This window comes from Anolis carolinensis, chromosome 5, assembly GCF_035594765.1.
Source record: "Anolis carolinensis isolate JA03-04 chromosome 5, rAnoCar3.1.pri, whole genome shotgun sequence".
NCBI lineage: Eukaryota > Metazoa > Chordata > Lepidosauria > Squamata > Dactyloidae > Anolis > Anolis carolinensis.
In genome coordinates, this window is record NC_085845.1 from 194501828 (window position 1) to 194518655 (window position 16828).

General features: G+C 40.5%; 1 protein-coding gene across 2 annotated transcripts in view; it reads right to left on the reverse strand.

The window, feature by feature from the left end:
• The window catches only part of proser2 (proline and serine rich 2), a 53211-nt gene extending 40922 nt beyond the window's left edge, over nucleotides 1–12289 (reverse strand). Inside the window, exon 1 of one of the 2 annotated variants that reach the window (XM_008110325.2) lies at nucleotides 12004–12289. The gene's annotated coding sequence lies outside the window, so the exon portion shown is untranslated. The remainder of the gene's footprint in view (nucleotides 1–12003) is intronic. The other variant, XM_003220783.3, reaches the window with a different exon arrangement.
• Nucleotides 12290–16828: the final 4539 nt, after the last annotated feature.

Below are 16828 nucleotides of genomic sequence, written 5' to 3' on the forward strand. Positions count from 1 at the left end.
CATGCACAATGGAGGATCTTCTTATAGCAACACCAGAGGCACTCCAAGTGGCCAGCTTCTGGTCAAAGGACATTTAGTATAATGCCAAGTTGTTGTTGTTGTTGTTGTTGTTGTTTTAACTTTGTGTTTTCAAATACATTACAACTTTTACCCTTGGTTTCCTTCTGACACGATAACTAAATAGTCCAAAAGCAACATTTCCAGCCTCTGAACTAAACTGGTATAGAGAGGGTCAAGCACAATCGCTGTGCTCCCTAATACTGCCCTATTCATCCCCAATGCCATGTTGCATCATTCAGGAAATGCAGAATTGGAACTATAACCCTTGCCAAGATCACACAAAGCTGTGCTTTTGCTGGTCCACAGATTAGTGCTTTTAACATTCTGGTGCACCAGGAGTTAAGCCTCTTTTGCCCAAAGCAATTCCAAGAAAAAGGTTGGACTGAACAGGGAAAGAGAGTTAATGGATACATGCGTCCATACACAGTTGTCATTAGTGGTATGATTTTTTTAAAAAATGATATGCAAAGAACGTGAGTAAGAATAACATTCTCCAGCTAAGGGGATTACCAGAAATTTCACTCCCCAAAAGCTCCCTTTGTGCACAGTATTTTAACGTACCAAACACGGATCCAGGCACCTTGTTGGGAGTTAAATATTAAATCAGCTGGGCAAGCAAGCAAACAGTCAATCTATGCCTTGTTCCATAAAAAAAAACCTAGAAGTGCTCACAACAGATGACTGTTTCAGAATCAGAAAGTTGGGAAAGGACTAGAAGTCCCATCTAGTTCAACCTCCTGTCATCCAGGAATACACACCTAAAGCACCCCAAGATTGGTCATCCATCCTGTGTTAAAACTTTGGAAAAAGTGGGGTTCCCTATCTTCTAAACAAACTGATTCCACAGCTGAAAGCTTTTTCAATACAGTAATGAGTTCAATACAACTCCGTTATCCACAGTTTCATTTATCCACATCCATCTCTGGACATTTTCTTGGTCTTGCAGCATGACATTTTGTTATTTTTTGGCCCAGCAGTCCTTCATTTCAGTAGGGTTTGCTATTATCTGCAGTTCCCATACAAAAACTAGGAATATATCCCCTGTTGATATGGGACTTGAACCTTATGCTTAATAGTGAATAGCAGCTACAAGGTCCCATCTACACTGCCATATAATCTAGTCTGAATTGCATGATAATGGTCAGTGTAGACTCATATAATACAGACTGAATTGCATTGAACTGGATTTTAGGAGTCTAGGCTGCAGTATAATCCATTTCAATGCAGTTTATTTATTTATTTACAGCATTTATATTCCGCCCTTCTCACCCCGAAGGGGACTCAGGGCGGATCACATTACACATATAGGCAAACATTCAATGCCTTTTAACATAGAACAAAGACAAACAAATATAGGCTCCGAGCGGTCTCGAACTCATGACCTCCTGGTCAGAGTGATTCATTGCAGTGATTCATTGCAGCTGCTCTCCAGCCTGCGCCACAGCCCAGGCCCAGTTAATCTGCATTCTCAAACTAGATTATATGGCAGTGTATATGACCCAAGTTACTTTGTAAAACCAACAAGTAAGAGTTTTCTTTTTAAAAAGAGCACGCAAAAGGGTTGATCTTTGTACTATAAGCCTATCAACAGCAGATATCCCTTTATACATCTCAATATCCCATCCTTTCAGTTTGCTTATTTTCAAACATGGGGGAATGCACTGTTTTTGGCATTTTTACCCTGGTAAGGGTGCATCTACACTGTAGAATTAATGCAGTTTGGCGCCAATTTAATTGCCATGGCTCAATGCTATGTATAAGTATTCAAATCATGCAGCTTGCAACACACAACCCATTCTGCATTAAATGTATGTTTTGCTGTTGTTAAGTGTTGTCAAGTTCGCTTTGATTTATGACAATCCTCCCAATGACAACAAGAACAAACAAAAGTGAGAGACATCTAAGCATCCCTGTTATCAACAGCCCTACTTAGGTCGTGCAAGCTCAGGGCTGTGGCTTCCACAAGGTTGGCTGGATCTACACTGCCTTAAAATCCAGTTTCTGAATGCAGATTCAAAACTAGATTATATCCAGCCTGAGTCCATTCATCTGGAATGCAGCCTTCCTTTTGTCCTCATGCCTTCCTCCTTAGCAAGCATGACAGTCTTTTCTAACTAGTCACGTCTTCTCATGACATGGACAAAGTACAATACAGGTTGAGTATCCCTTATCTGGAATTCCAAAATTGTCCCCATGGGTGGCTGAGATTGGACACCTCACCTTTCAAACTTGGGTCTCATCCCCGGGATATCACATTATATGCACATGCAAATATCGGTATTTCAAAAATTGAACTCCAAAAGATTTCCAGTCACACGCATTTTGTAAACAGGATACCCAACTGTAACAATGTATATCGGATGGAGAAAACAACTACAGTACTGACAGACAGCAGATTGACCACTATCTATCCTAGTATCATTTCGCCTTTTCAATAAATGTGTGATCAAGAAGAGTGGCACCTATACAAAGAAGGTAAGTGTGCTGTAATATATGTTTGGTGACCTGGACTTCTAGGGAGAAATCGGGCTCAGTTTTACTTTAAGAACCATTAATTTATCTTCTTAACAGTCTACAGTATCTATAGAATCTTCAAAGGAGCCAAAATCAGCTTTCTTTACCATCCAGTTTTCAAAACAATACATAGAAAATAGAAGTAGGATGTCAAGGATAATCTTGAGGATTTTGTATTAAGGTAAAGGTAAAGGTTTCCCCTGACATTAAGTCGAGTCATGTCTGATTCTGGGGGTTGGTGCTCATCTCCATTTCTAAGCCAAAGAGCTGGCGTTGTCCGTAGACACCTCCAAGGTCATGTGGCCGGCATGACTACATGGAACGCCGTTACCTTCCTGCCAGAGCAGTACCTATTGATCTACTCACATTGGCATGTTTTCGAACTGCTAGGTGGGCAGAAGCTGGAGCTAACAGCAGGCGATCACTCCACCCCCCGGGTTTGAACCTGGGACCTTTCGGTCTGCAAGTTCAGCAGCTCAGCGCTTTAATACACTGAGCCACTGGAGGCTCATATTTATAAATCAACCCTTCGCCCAGCAAGGACTTGTGATAGTATCCAAACAGAACAATAAAGCTCAAAGCATCATAAAATCACCCAAAAACAAACATCCTTCAGTTCTGTAGAAGTATAAATAAAGCAGGGGAAGAAATAACATTATAGAGTTGCATTAAAATTCATTAAAAGCTCAAGGAAACAAGTCACCCTTGCTACCAGTCTGTAAAAATTGTTAACAAAGCATATTTTCCAAAATAGTGGTTCCATTATTGAAGAAACACAGAGTCAAGTCCTCAACAATCGCTTCTCTTTCAATAGTGGGACACATAACATATCCTCTGACAGTAATGGTAAATTACCATATTAATACTACAGGAAAGGAAATTCCGCCTGAACATAGGAAGAACTTCCTAACTGTGAGAGCTGTTCAGCAGAGGAACTCTCTGCCCTGGAGTGTGGTGGAGGCTCCTTCTTTGGAGGCTTTTAAGCAGAGGCTGGACGGCCATCTGTCAGGGTGCTTTGAATACGATTTTCCTGCTTCTTGGCAGAAAAAGGGTTGGACTGAATGGCCCACGAGATCTCTTTCAACTATAGGATTAGATGATAGTACTGGACCTGTATTCCATGATTACTATATAGATTACCAATGTGATGTATAGGAGCCATTTGGAGCGGTTAAGAAGCTGTCTCTCTTTATCTTCAAATGGTATTGAAGCCTTTTCCCAAAAACTAATGGCATGATGTGTTGGGCAACATTGTTTTATTTGTCTATTGGCTCAACTTCCTGTACGTGAACCATTTTGTAAGTTGTATCTCTTTGCTTACATTTTTTCTGGTGGTGAAGCCTTTTTTTAAAATTCATGTTATGAAGTGCTGGGTTATTTGTTTTATTTGTATACTGCTTCAACTCTCTGCTAAGTGGCTGCCAGTAGAGATTACTAATCAATGTATGTGAATCATTTTGAGAACTGAAAAAAGCTGCACCAAACTACATTTTGAACATTCAGTATCCGGAATCCTGGAATGGTCCAAAATCCAAAATTGGGTGTCTGACATAGTGACACCCTTGCTTTTGGATGGTTCAGTGTATAAATATTTTATTCCATGCACAAAAGTATTAAAAATATTGTATAAAATGTCCTTCAGTCTATTCATATAATATATGAAGTTTAAGTTAATTTCACATTTAGACATGGGTCCCATCTCCAAGATATCTCAAACATTCTTGTATTTTCTAATTGGTTATATCTTCTCATGTCATGGTCAAAATACAAATATAAATTGAGAATCCCTTATCTGGAATTTCGAAATCTAAAATTGTCCACATGGGCAGCTGAGAGGGTGATACTTTCGCTTTTTGATGGTTGAATGCACACAAACTTTGTTTCATGCACAAAATTATTAAGAATACTGTACAACATTACCTTCAGGATATTTGTGTAAAAGTTTACATGAAACATAAATGCATTTTGTTTTAGACTTGGGTCCCACTTTCAATATATCTATATATATAAAAGGGTAATGAAATTTCGGCCTAGGACAAAACAACAAAGCTACACATCCCAGAAACACTAAACTTAGCAGCACAACCCCTCATCCATGCCTCTACGTTCATACAACAAAAAGAAAAATAAAGTCCTAGAGGGAGAGGAATAACTGTTTATCCAGTTGCTGTCAGTTAGAAGGCTAAGCTCTGCCCACTTGGTCTCCTTGCAACCCACTCAGCCCAGGGGACAGGCAGAGTTAGGCCTCACTTAGGCCTCTTCCACAGATTATCTTATTTTAACTGGATTATATGGCAGTGTAGACTCAAGGCCCTTCCACACAGCTATATAACCCATTTATAATGGACTTAATGTCAGGGGAAAACCTTTACCATTTACCTTAACTACCACCAATTCCTCAATACTTTATTTCCCATACCATCAGACTTCACCACAGCAATGCATGGCCGGGCACAGCTAGTATATATATATATATGCGCGCAAATATAGGTACAGTAGAGTCTCATTTATCCAACACTCACTTATCCTACGTTCTGGATTATCCAATGCATTTTTGTAGTCAATGTTTTCAATACATCGTGATATTTTGGTGCTAAGTTCATAAATACAGTAATTACTACACAGTAATTTGAACTACTTTTTCTGTCAAATTTGTTTTATAACATGATGTTTTGGTGCTTAATTTGTAAAATCATAACCTAATTTGATGTTTAATAGGCTTTTCCTTAATCCCTCCTTATTATTCAAGATATTAGCTTATCCAAGGTTCTGCCAACCCGTTTAGCTTGGATAAGTGAGACTATACTGTATTTCAAAAGATTTAAAAAACCCGAACTCTGAAATATTTTAGCTACATATGTTGTATCTTGCCTGAAACCTTGAGGAGAGGTGGATATCATATATGTGGTGATGATAATGATGATGATGATGGTGATGATAATAGATGCAGAAATGAACTATAAACAGAGCCAATCAACTTCCATCTACTCTGGTTTCATTTCCCCGTTTTCCATAAATGTGTAGCACCCCAACAAAGAAGGCAAGCATGCTCCCAAGCACGGCAAAGGTTACACAAGGCAAAAAGGATGATCGGCCAGGCAGCAAAGACTAGTACGCACACAGTAGGGTCATTATTACATTGCCCCAGCCCACTCCTATCCCGCAAAGAAGATTTACCACGTGTAGGGTTTCAAGGCTGCCGGTTGAGCCACCAGCGAAATCAATAGGACACAAAGAAATAATTGTTTTTAGGAGCTAAGCACCAAGATGAAGGGGAAAAAAACACTCTTCATTTCCTTTTCTGCCCCCTGCAGCAAGGAGGGAATTGGGTGGGGAGTGAGAACATCAAATAGAAAATGCCTATTTCAACTACAGCTCTTTCTGTAGATAACTGTCCACATATTTTAAAGTTATAATCCTCAAGGTTGAAGCATGAGGACGTGACGTTATTTATCCCTTCTGGATCAAACTAGAGGCCCACCTAGTTCGGTTCCTACCATGCCCAACTACAAACCTATGGGGCATGAATACACTTACCAAATGGTGCTGGTAAAGATCGGAAAAAGAAACTCGTAGGTACATGTAAACCAGGCATGAGCAAACTTTGGCCCTCCAGGTGTTTTGGATTGCAACTCTCACCATTCCTAACAGCCAGTAGGCTGTTAGGAATGGTGGGAGTTGCAGTCCAAAACACCTGGAGGGCCAAAGTTTGCCCATGCTTGATCTAAATTGTAGAATTAATGCAGTTTTGCAACAGTTTCACTGCAATGACTCAATGTTATTCATAAGGTCTTTAGCCGTTTCATAAGGTCTTTAGCCTTCTTTGACAGAGAATGGTGGTGCCTCATCAAAACACAATTTTCAAGACTCCATAGCATTGAGTCATAGCAGTTAAATTAAGTGTTAAACCACATTAATTCTATGGTGTAGATGTAGATTCATAAGGTCTTTAGCCGTTTCATAAGGTTTTTAGCCTTCTTTGACAGAGAATGGTGGTGCCTCATCAAAACACAATTTTCAAGACTCCATAGCATTGAGCCATAGCAGTTAAATTAAGTGTTAAACCACATTAATTCTATGGTGTAGATGTAGATTCATAAGGTCTTTAGCCGTTTCATAAGGTTTTTAGCCTTCTTTGACAGAGAATGGTGGTGCCTCATCAAAACACAATTTTCAAGACTCCATAGCATTGAGCCATAGCAGTTAAATTAAGTGTTAAACCACATTAATTCTATGGTGTAGATGCACGCTCTCTGCTCCAAGAAGTTTGCAGTTTAAAATTGGGTAAGATGGGTGTCAACAAAAAAGAGGGGCAAATCCAAAGTGCTGTATCCACTTTCAAATTGTAAACTTTCATTTCCAGCTAATGGAAATCCTAAGGCTCAACTATCATGGTATTTTTTAGGGTTGAGATTGTGCAAACTGCTGAAGATCACCCAGTGGGTTTCCGTGGCCAATGAGAGGAAATCGGTCTCCAGAACATTAAAAAGTTCTTAAGATCTTTGCAGTGATGTTTTGTGAGGGTGCAGAAAAGGCTCCAGGAAATTCCATGTTATATTTCTTGAAATGCCTAGATGACCTATAATGATGGATGATGATTGAGGTATCCTTTCTATGAATTTTCTAGGACCTCTAATAAAGCTCCATGCTAACTCCAGCGAAAGTCATTCATTTCAATAGGGTTCACTATCATCCACAGTTTTCTATTTCCATAGGAACGTATCCTATGTAGTTACAAGCATCAAGGATAGTACAATAAATACATTTTTGTTTGAGCAGGCCTTCTGCTTTTAAGTTATTGCACCACAAAGATATTTTTAATAGGCTGTGTAACGCTCGTATCTTTTTTACTATGTTTTGATGTACATATATACACAATTGTACTTTTTTGTTTTCAAAAGAACAGTTTGTTTAATTTAAAAAACACCTTGGGATCAAACCAGTTTCAGCGTACATTGTTTAGTTTCTGCCTTTAGTCCCAGGCCAGAAGAAAGAGGGAATGTCACATAAATAAATCAAGGGACTAATGGGATGCATTGTACTTTTTTTCTGTTTTCCTCCTCTACTGATGTGCTTTTAATTTGTTTTTAATTTCAATCGCAGTTTCAATAAGATAATCCGTTTCACTCATAATAACATTTGTGTAACATAAAGCTAGTTGTGCTATATTGTGTTTTTCTAATCTCCTTGTGAACTATTTTGTATTCCAAGTAGTCGAGAAAAGGCAAATACAACAGAAAAAGAGAATCTACCCTGTTTCTCCGAAAATAAGACATCCCCGAAAAATAAGACCTAGTAGAAGTTTTGCTGAATTGCTAAATATAAGGCCTCCCCCGAAAGTAAGACCTAGCAAAGTTTTTGTTTGGAAGCATGCCCAGCGCCTGCCAAACAGAACACTAGAGCATGCAGGATTGTTAATGTACATACCAGTTGTACATGGAAATAATGGTAGTAACAAGAAATTCTTGATAGGATTCACAGTTTGCCTGGTTATGCTGGTTTGTGATGACAACTACTGTACAGGATATAATAAATGTTCATTTTTTTGTTCAACAATAAATGTAAATTCTTCTTCATTGAAAAATAAGACATCCCCTGAAAATAAGACACATCTTTGGGAACAAAAATTAATATAAGACACTGTCTTATTTTCGGGGAAACACGGTAAGTGTACAAGGATATGTGTATATGCACATGCCTTCAAAGTGCCAATGAATATATGGTGGTGACCCCACAAATTTTATAGTTTTCCAAGGCAAGGAATACTCAGAGGTGGTTTTACCAGTTCCTTCCTACCGAGCCTAGTATTCATTCATGATGTCCCATCCAATTACTAACCAGGATTGACTCTGCTTGGCTTCCAAGATCAGATGTGATTTGGTGCCTTTAGCATATTTAGGCAGATGAGTGTTTAGGGCCAAGTCTTAAAATCTTACTTTAAATTTTACTTTGGGGGTTTCTGAAACATTTCCCATTCCAACTGACAAATTGTTACATAACCTAGGTATACAGGTAAATAAATTAGGTATTAAAATATCAATCATTTACTAATAGCACTGTGTAACAAAATTTGAAAAAAAACCAGTTCCTGTTTTGAAAGTGTTATTTCCCGTTTAATTGTATGGTACTTACTTTGAAAGTAGTTGTTATACTCCAGAAACTTTGTTTTGGAGTATAACTGCCACAAACTATGTATGTTGAATTGGTTGAGACTTGATGAGATACTCATTGAAAAACTATAGCAAAATGTGTTGCAGGATGTCCCACAAAAATTAAGTTTTTAAAGTTTAATAAACTTTCCCATGTTTTTATGATGGAACCAATTAGGAAATGACATTTATAAGAACAAAAATCGTGTTACATAGTGTAATATATCAGCATTTGCAAAGTTTGTTGAACAGACTAAATTTCCCTTTTTATTAAGTACATAGAGCTCAAGCGTTTTCTTCAGGGTCCACTGTAAACACTGCACATTGGCACAGATTTGTGTAAATGGGTGGCATTGAGAAATCTGTTATTGTTGCCAAATTTTTCGTGTCCCCTATTTTCTCTTATGGGACCCCATTTGGGGTCGGGATCCATCGATCAGGAAGCAGTGCTTTAGTAGATCCCATCAGTAGAATTTCAGGTTTTAATTGGAACATCAGTTTTACCCTAAAATAAAATGCAAATCCCCTGTCCGAATCCCCATTCATTCAGCCATGGAAACTCACTGGGTGACCTTTGGGTAAGTCACGCTCTCCCAGCCTCAGAAGAAGACAACAGAAAACTCTTTGAACAAATCTTTCCAAGAAAGCCTGAAGATAGTTGGCCTTTGGGTGGCTAAAAGTCAGAAATGTCTTGAAGGTACACAACAACAACAAGTAGGCAGGAGAGCTACTGTTCAAGAAAGACAAGCCCAAAGCCTCCTGGAGCACATGGAATTAGCCAAGGAGTTTGTTGCATCGTGGCTGTAATAGTTTTGAAAGAGCTTGATCCTACAAATGTGCCAAAGAAGATGACTTAATCTTCTGATTACTCAGGCACCAGGTTCAGCAGTTTACTCCCAAGCAAAGATGGGCGTAACTGCATCCACACTGAATTCAGTTCCACCAAATCCAGGTTTGCTCCCGAATAAACATGCATAATATCAGGTCTCTGATTAAATTTATCCAGCCTGATGGACACCACAACACCGGCACACTGAGCTCCATTTCAAAGCTCTCTGAGTCTGATTAGTCATATGGATTTAGTCTAAAATGAGAGGGCACATCCAGTATTATTTAAACATATTCTCAGTGTCCTAAGGGGGCATCTACACTACAGAAGTAATGCTGTTTGACGCCACTTTAACTGCCTTGGTTCAATGCTATGGAATCCTGGGAGTTGGGAGTTTTACAAGGCCTTTGCCAAAGAGAAAGCAAAAAAACCTTATAAAACTCCATAGCATTGAGTTGTGACATTTAAAGTGGTGCCAAACTTGCACTAATTCTACAATGTAGATGCACCTTTGGACTACAAGACAGACAGACAGAAAGTTTCTAAAAGTGCACTTTATAAATCAACATATTACTCACAAACTTTAGAACATGATTTGGAAATGTCACATTGTGGACTGCAAAGCACAGAATCCTTCAGCCAGCATTGCAGAACATGTGTTTCAGAAAAATAACTAACCCAAGTAGTGATTAAGAAGGATGGACTTCACATAGCCCAGTGCATCTGAGTAAGCAGGTATGAAATGTTCCCATATATAAATATTCCAGAAAAAAATGTGTTGTCGAAGACTGTCATGGCAAGAATCACCGGGTGGTTGTGAGTTTTCCAGGATTTATGGCCATGTTCCAGCAGCATCCTCTCCTGACGTTTCACCCACATCTATGGCAGGCATCCTCAGAGGTTGTGAGGTCTGTTAGAAACTAGGCAAGTGGAGTTTATATACAGTATCTGTCAAAGGGCCAGGGTGGGAGAAAAAACTCTTGTCTGTTTGAGGCCAAGTGTGAATGTTTCAATTGGCCATCTTGATTAGCACTGAATGGCCTTGCAGCTTCAAAGCCAGGCTGCTTCCTGCCTGGGGAATCCTTTGTTGGGAGGTGTTAGCTGACCCTGATTGTTTCTTGTCTGGAATTGCCCTGTTTTCCCCTGAGTTTAGAGTTTTTTTAATATTAGTAGCCAGATTTTGGCCATTTTATGGTATTATTGGAGAACACAGAAGTGCTGGATCACTCTAGCAACCATCCTGTTAGGCTACACAGAGAAGCTATTCAAAACCATATGCATGTGGACCATTTCAACAGAAAGGAGAAAATTATGAAAATGAACAAAATCTGGCTACCAGTACAGTAGAGTCTCACTTATCCAAGCTAAATGGGCCGGCAGAACCTTGGATAAGCGAATATGTTGGATAATAAGGAGAGATTAATGAAAAGCCTATTAAACATCAAAGTAGGTTATGATTTCACAAATTAAGCACCAAAATATCATGTTATACAACAAATTGGACAGAAAAAAGTAGTTCAATACACAGTAATGCTATGTAGTAATTACTGTATTTACGAATTTTGCACCAAAATATCATGATATATTGAAAACATTGACTACAAAAATGGCTTGGATAATCCAGAAGCTTGGATAAGCGAGTCCTGTATAAGTGAAATCAAAATCTAAAATCAAGACAGTAAATAAAGAACAACACTCAAAAAACAGAAGAATTCCAGACAAGAAACCATCAGGGCCAGCTAATGCCTCCCAAGAAAGGATCCACCCAGGCACTAGGCTGCCAGACCTTGAAACTGAAAGGCTATTCAGTGCTAATCAAGGTGATCAATTGCAACATTCACACTTGGCCACAAAGAGACAAGAGCTCTTTCTCCCACCCTGGACCTTCCACAGATACAGTAGAGTCTCACTTATCAGAGTCTCACTTTGACAGAAAAAGTAGTTCAACACACAGTAATGCTATGTAGTAATTACTGTATTTACGAATTTAGCACCAAAATATCACGATGTATTGAAAACATTGACTACAAAAATGCATTGGATAATCCAGAACGTTGGATAAGCGAATGTTGGATAAGCGAGACTCTACTGTATATACATCCCACTTGCCTAGTTTCCAACAAACCTCACAACCCCTGAGAATGCTTGCCATAGATGTGGGCAAAACATAAGGAGAAAATTTTTCTGGAACATGACCATATAACCAGGAGGGAGAAAGTTTGCAATCCCTACTTTTTAAGTGCATCCATCCTGAAGAATGAATGCAGTTTGACGCCACTGTAACTGCGGGAGTTGCAGTTTGTTGAGGCACCAGCCCTCTTTGTAAAACTATAACTTCCAAGATGCGGGAGCATTGAGTCAGGGCAGCTGAAGTGGTGTCGAACTTCATTAAGTCTACTTAAAGTGTGGAATATATGCGCCAAGCGCTGAAGGAAAAGAAGTCTGTCTCACCGGTTGGGGAAGAAGAAGGGGTCTCCTCTCCTCCGGCTTCCAGGGGCGTCGGGTGGGACTAATCCGGGGCAAGAAAGGGGGTCTCAGGGCCAGCAAACGATCCCAAGCCCCTCCCGAGTCCGGCCTCCTCCGGATCAGCCCTGATCTCCAACTTTGCAAAGGTTGAAAGAGGCTCCAACCGGTGCCAGGAAGAGAAGGTGCGGACAGGTGTGTGAGCAGAGGAGCCTCTCCTTCTTTCTTTCGCCGCGACTTCAGCCCGGGATGGGGCTCCTCCTCCTCTCCGGCCCTGGCGTCACTCAGCGCCCTCCCCTCCGCGCCCGGCACTTAAAGGCGCAGGCGGGTTTGGGCCAGGGTGGGATTTGCAGTTTTCGCAAGGGCCCGCCGGGAGGAAAGGGAGACGAGAACCAATCTCCAGCTAAGACAACAAAACAGCTTCTCTCCACTTTTGCAAGGAGTATCTTAACTCCTGCACTGGTGGCACAGTGTGTTAAAGCGCTGAACTGCTGAACTTCCCCAGGTTCAAATCCCGGGAGCGGAGTGAGCGCCCGCTGTTAGCCCCAGCTCCTGCCAACCTACCCTGTTTCCCCTAAAATAAGACATCCTCAGAAAATAAGACCTAGTAGAGGTTTTGCTGAATTGCTAAATATAAGGCCTCCCCCGAAAGTAAGACCTAGCACCGTTTGTGTTTGGAAGCATGCCCGCCAAACAGAATACCAGAGCATGCAAGTTTGGTAAATGTACGTACCATAGAGTGTTGTACACGGAAATAATGGTAGTAACAAGAAATTCTTGATAGGATTCAGTTTGTCTGGTTATGCTGGTTTGTGATGACAATTACTGTACAACAATAAATGTGAATTCTTCTTCATGGAAAAATAAGACATCCCCTGAAAATAAGACCTAGCACATCTTTGGGAGCAAAAATTAATATAAGACACTGTCTTATTTTCGGGGAAACACGGTAGCAGTTCGAAAACATGCCAATGTGAGTAGATCAATAGGACTCTTTTTAAAACCTGGAAATGTGACCTCTGACATGATGGAACTCTGAAAAGAGAACAAATTGCGCATATAAATTACACTGAGATGGATAAATTAAACTGAGATGATGGCACAGTATGTTAAAGCGCTGAGCTGCTGAACTTGTGGACCAAAAGGTCCCAGGTTCAAATCCCGGGAGCGGAGTGAGCCCCAGCTCCTGCCAACCTAGCAGTTCGAAAACATGCCAATGTGAGTAGATCAATAGGTACCGCTCTGGCAGGAAGGTAACGGCGCTCCATGCAGTCATGCCTATGGCCACATGACCTTGGAGGTGTCTACGGACTACGCCGGCTATTCGGCTTAGAAATTGAGATGAGCACCAACCCCCAGAGTCGGTCACGACTGGACTTAGCGTCAGGGGAAACCTTTACCTTTACCTTTTATCTTAACTCCTTTGCCACTTGCAAAAGCTCTTACTAAACTGCCCCTTGGAGCCAGGGCTTACCCTCCGCTCTGCTCTGCACTCGCCTCCTCACTAAAAGCAAGTGGGATAGCTTCAATTCGCCTTCTTCACTGTAGAATTAACTCAGTTTGGCACCACTTGAACTGTCATGGCTCAGTACTATGAAGTCGTGGGAGTTGTAGTCTCTGCCCAAGAGGTGCCTCACCAAACCATAACTCTATTAAGCCTGTTACAATGGTGTCAAACAGCATTCATTCTCCGGCTGTTGGGAACTGTAGGAGTTGCAGTCCAAAACACCTGAAGGGCCAAAGTTTGCCCATGCCTGGTGTACAAGCACCCCCTGATCCCATCTCGCTAAGTAACTATTTTGAGGAGAAGCAGGAAATAATTAAGATATTATTATTGACACAAAGACATAGTATGACACAGCAAACGAGATCTATATGCTGAATTTCGTATCACAAAATCACAAGTCAAACACTTCCCAACGTGATGTATTTTCGGATGATGTGCGCGTATCTCAGTAAGGTGGCCTTATTATTATTATTATTATTATTATCTGGAGCCTCTGGTGGCCTAGGGGATAAAAGCCTTGTGACTTGAAGGTTGGGTTGCTGACCTGAAAGCTGCCAGGTTCGAATCCCACCCGGGGAGAGCACAGATGAGCTCCCTCTATCAGCTCCAGCTCCATGCGGGGACATGAGAGAAGCCTCCCACAAGGATGGTAAAAACATCAAAAAACATCCGGGCGTCCCCTGGGCAACGTCCTTGCAGACGGCCAATTCTCTCACTCCAGTAGCAACTCTGGTTGCTCCTGACACGGAAAATTTATTATTATTATTATTATTATTATTATTATTATTATTATGAGAGAAAATACTGTTGTTCCTCTGCACCTACTGATTCAACTGTTGTTGTTGACAGACACATATGTCTAAAGTCAACTTTGATTTTGCCATTTCATTCCACACTATTTTATAATTCTACTAGCTGTGCCCGGCCACGCGTTGCTGTGGCGAAGTATGGTGGTATGGGAAATAAAGTATTGAGGAATTGTATATTGTATATTGATAATCTTATATTATCTGCTTAGAACTGGATTATATGAGGCCCCTTCTTCACAGCTGTATAAAATGCACACTGAAGTGGATTGAGACTCTACTGTAAATACTACATAGCATTACTGCGCATGGAACTACTTTTTCTGTCAAATTTGTTGTATAATATGATGTTTTGGTGCTTAATTTGTATAACGATTACCTAATTTGATGTTTAATTGGCTTTTCCTGAATCCCTTCTTATTATCCAACATATTCACTTATCCTGCCGGCCTGTTTACATTGGATAAGTGAGACTCTACTGTATATTTCTAATCTTATATTATCTGCTCAGAACTGGATTATCTGAGGCCCCTTCTTCACAGCTGCATAAAATGCACACTGAAGTGGATTATATGGCAGTGTGGAGTCAAGATAATCCAGTGCAAAGCAAATAATATATGATTATAAATGGGTTATATAGCTGAGTGGAAGGGCCTTGAGTCTACACTGCCATATAATCCAGTGCAAATTAGATAATCTGTGGAAGAAGCCTAAGTGAGGCCTAAATCTGCCTGTCCCCTAACTGAACCCTGGCTGTCCCTTGGCTGAGTTGGTTGCTAGGAGACCAAGTGGGCAGAGATTAGCCCTCTAAACTGGCAGCAATTGGATAAAACAATTATTGCTCTCCCTCTAATTGCCATCACTCATTTATATATATAGATTGTAAATAAATAACACTATGTAATAAAATACAAAAAATATTCTGTTCCTGCTCATGAATGGGAGACCAGACTCTGTCTACACTTTAGAATTAATGCTGTTTCATGCTACTTTAATTGCCATGGCTAAATGCTATGGAATCACGGGATTTGTACCGTAATTTGGTGAGGAGGCACACTTTGGGCAGAGAAGGCTAAAAATCTTGCAAAATGAAAAAAAAATCAAATGCGACGTAAAAATGAAATGCAAAGATACAGAATAAGGGACGCCTGGCTCGACAGCAGTACATGTGAAAAAGGTCTTTGAGTCCTTGTGGACATCAAGTTAAACATGAGCCAACAATGTGATGCAGCTGCAAAAATATCCAATGGGATTTTGGCCTGCATTAATAGGAGTCTAGGATGCGAAACAATGGCTTTAAACTACAGGAAAGGAGATTCCACCTGAACATTAAGAAGAACTTCCTCACTGTGAGAGCTGTTCAGTAGTGGAACTCTCTGCCCCAGAGTGTGGTGGAGGCTCCTTCTTTGGAGGCTTTTAAGCAGAAGCTGGATGGCCATCTGTTGAGAGGGCTTTGAATGTGATTTTCCTATTTCTTGGCAGGGGATTGGACTGGATGGCCAATGAGGTCTCTTCCATCTCTGTGATTCTAACTATCTATAATTCCATCGCATTGATCCGTGTCAGTTAAAGGGATGTCAAACTGCATTACGTCTACAGTGCAGACACACATTAAGTCACCCCCATCATCAACAGCCCTGCTCAGATCTAGCAAATCATTGTTTGAAGCTTCCTTGATTTAATGTCAGCTTCATCTTTTCCACCTGGCTTTGACCTTACCAAGCATCATAATACAATCCACTTATCCACAGTCTCAATATCCATGGTTTCACTTATCCATAATCCCCCAAATTTTCTCCCAAAATGTTTGTGAGCCACTCTAGTGATATTTTTGGCTCAAGTATAGTCAAAATGTAAGGTTTACTATTATCCATGATTTCAGGTATTCATGAGAGGTGGTCTTGGAACATTGCCTCGTGGATATTGAAGTTGAATTTGTATTGCATAGTAAATAATAATAATAATAATAATAATAATAATAATAATAATAATAATAATAATAACTTTATTTTTGGACCCTGCCTCCATCTCCTCGAAGGGACTCGGGGCGGCTTACATGGGGCCAAGCCCAGATAATTGCAGTAATTAGAAGATAATATCACATCAAAATAAAAATACAATTATACACGATGGAGCAGCATGTTAAAGCGCTGAGCTGCTGAACTTTCAGACTGCAAGGTCACAGGTTCCAATCCAGGGAGCAGAGTGAGTGACCGCTGTTAGCCCGAGCTTATGCCAACCTACGTAGCAGTTCGAAAACATGCCAATGTGAGTAGATCAATAGGTACCGCTCCGGTGGGAAGGTAACGGCACTCCATATAGTCATGTTGGCCACACAACCTTGGAGGTGTCTATGGACAATGCCAGCTCTTCGGCTTAGAAATTGAGATGAGCACCTGTTGTGGTAATCTCTGAGCGGTTAGACTCAATTTAACCCTCTCTGGGTTAAATTGAGTCTAACCGCTCAGAGATTACCATAACAAAGGGTTATAAGCCCAGC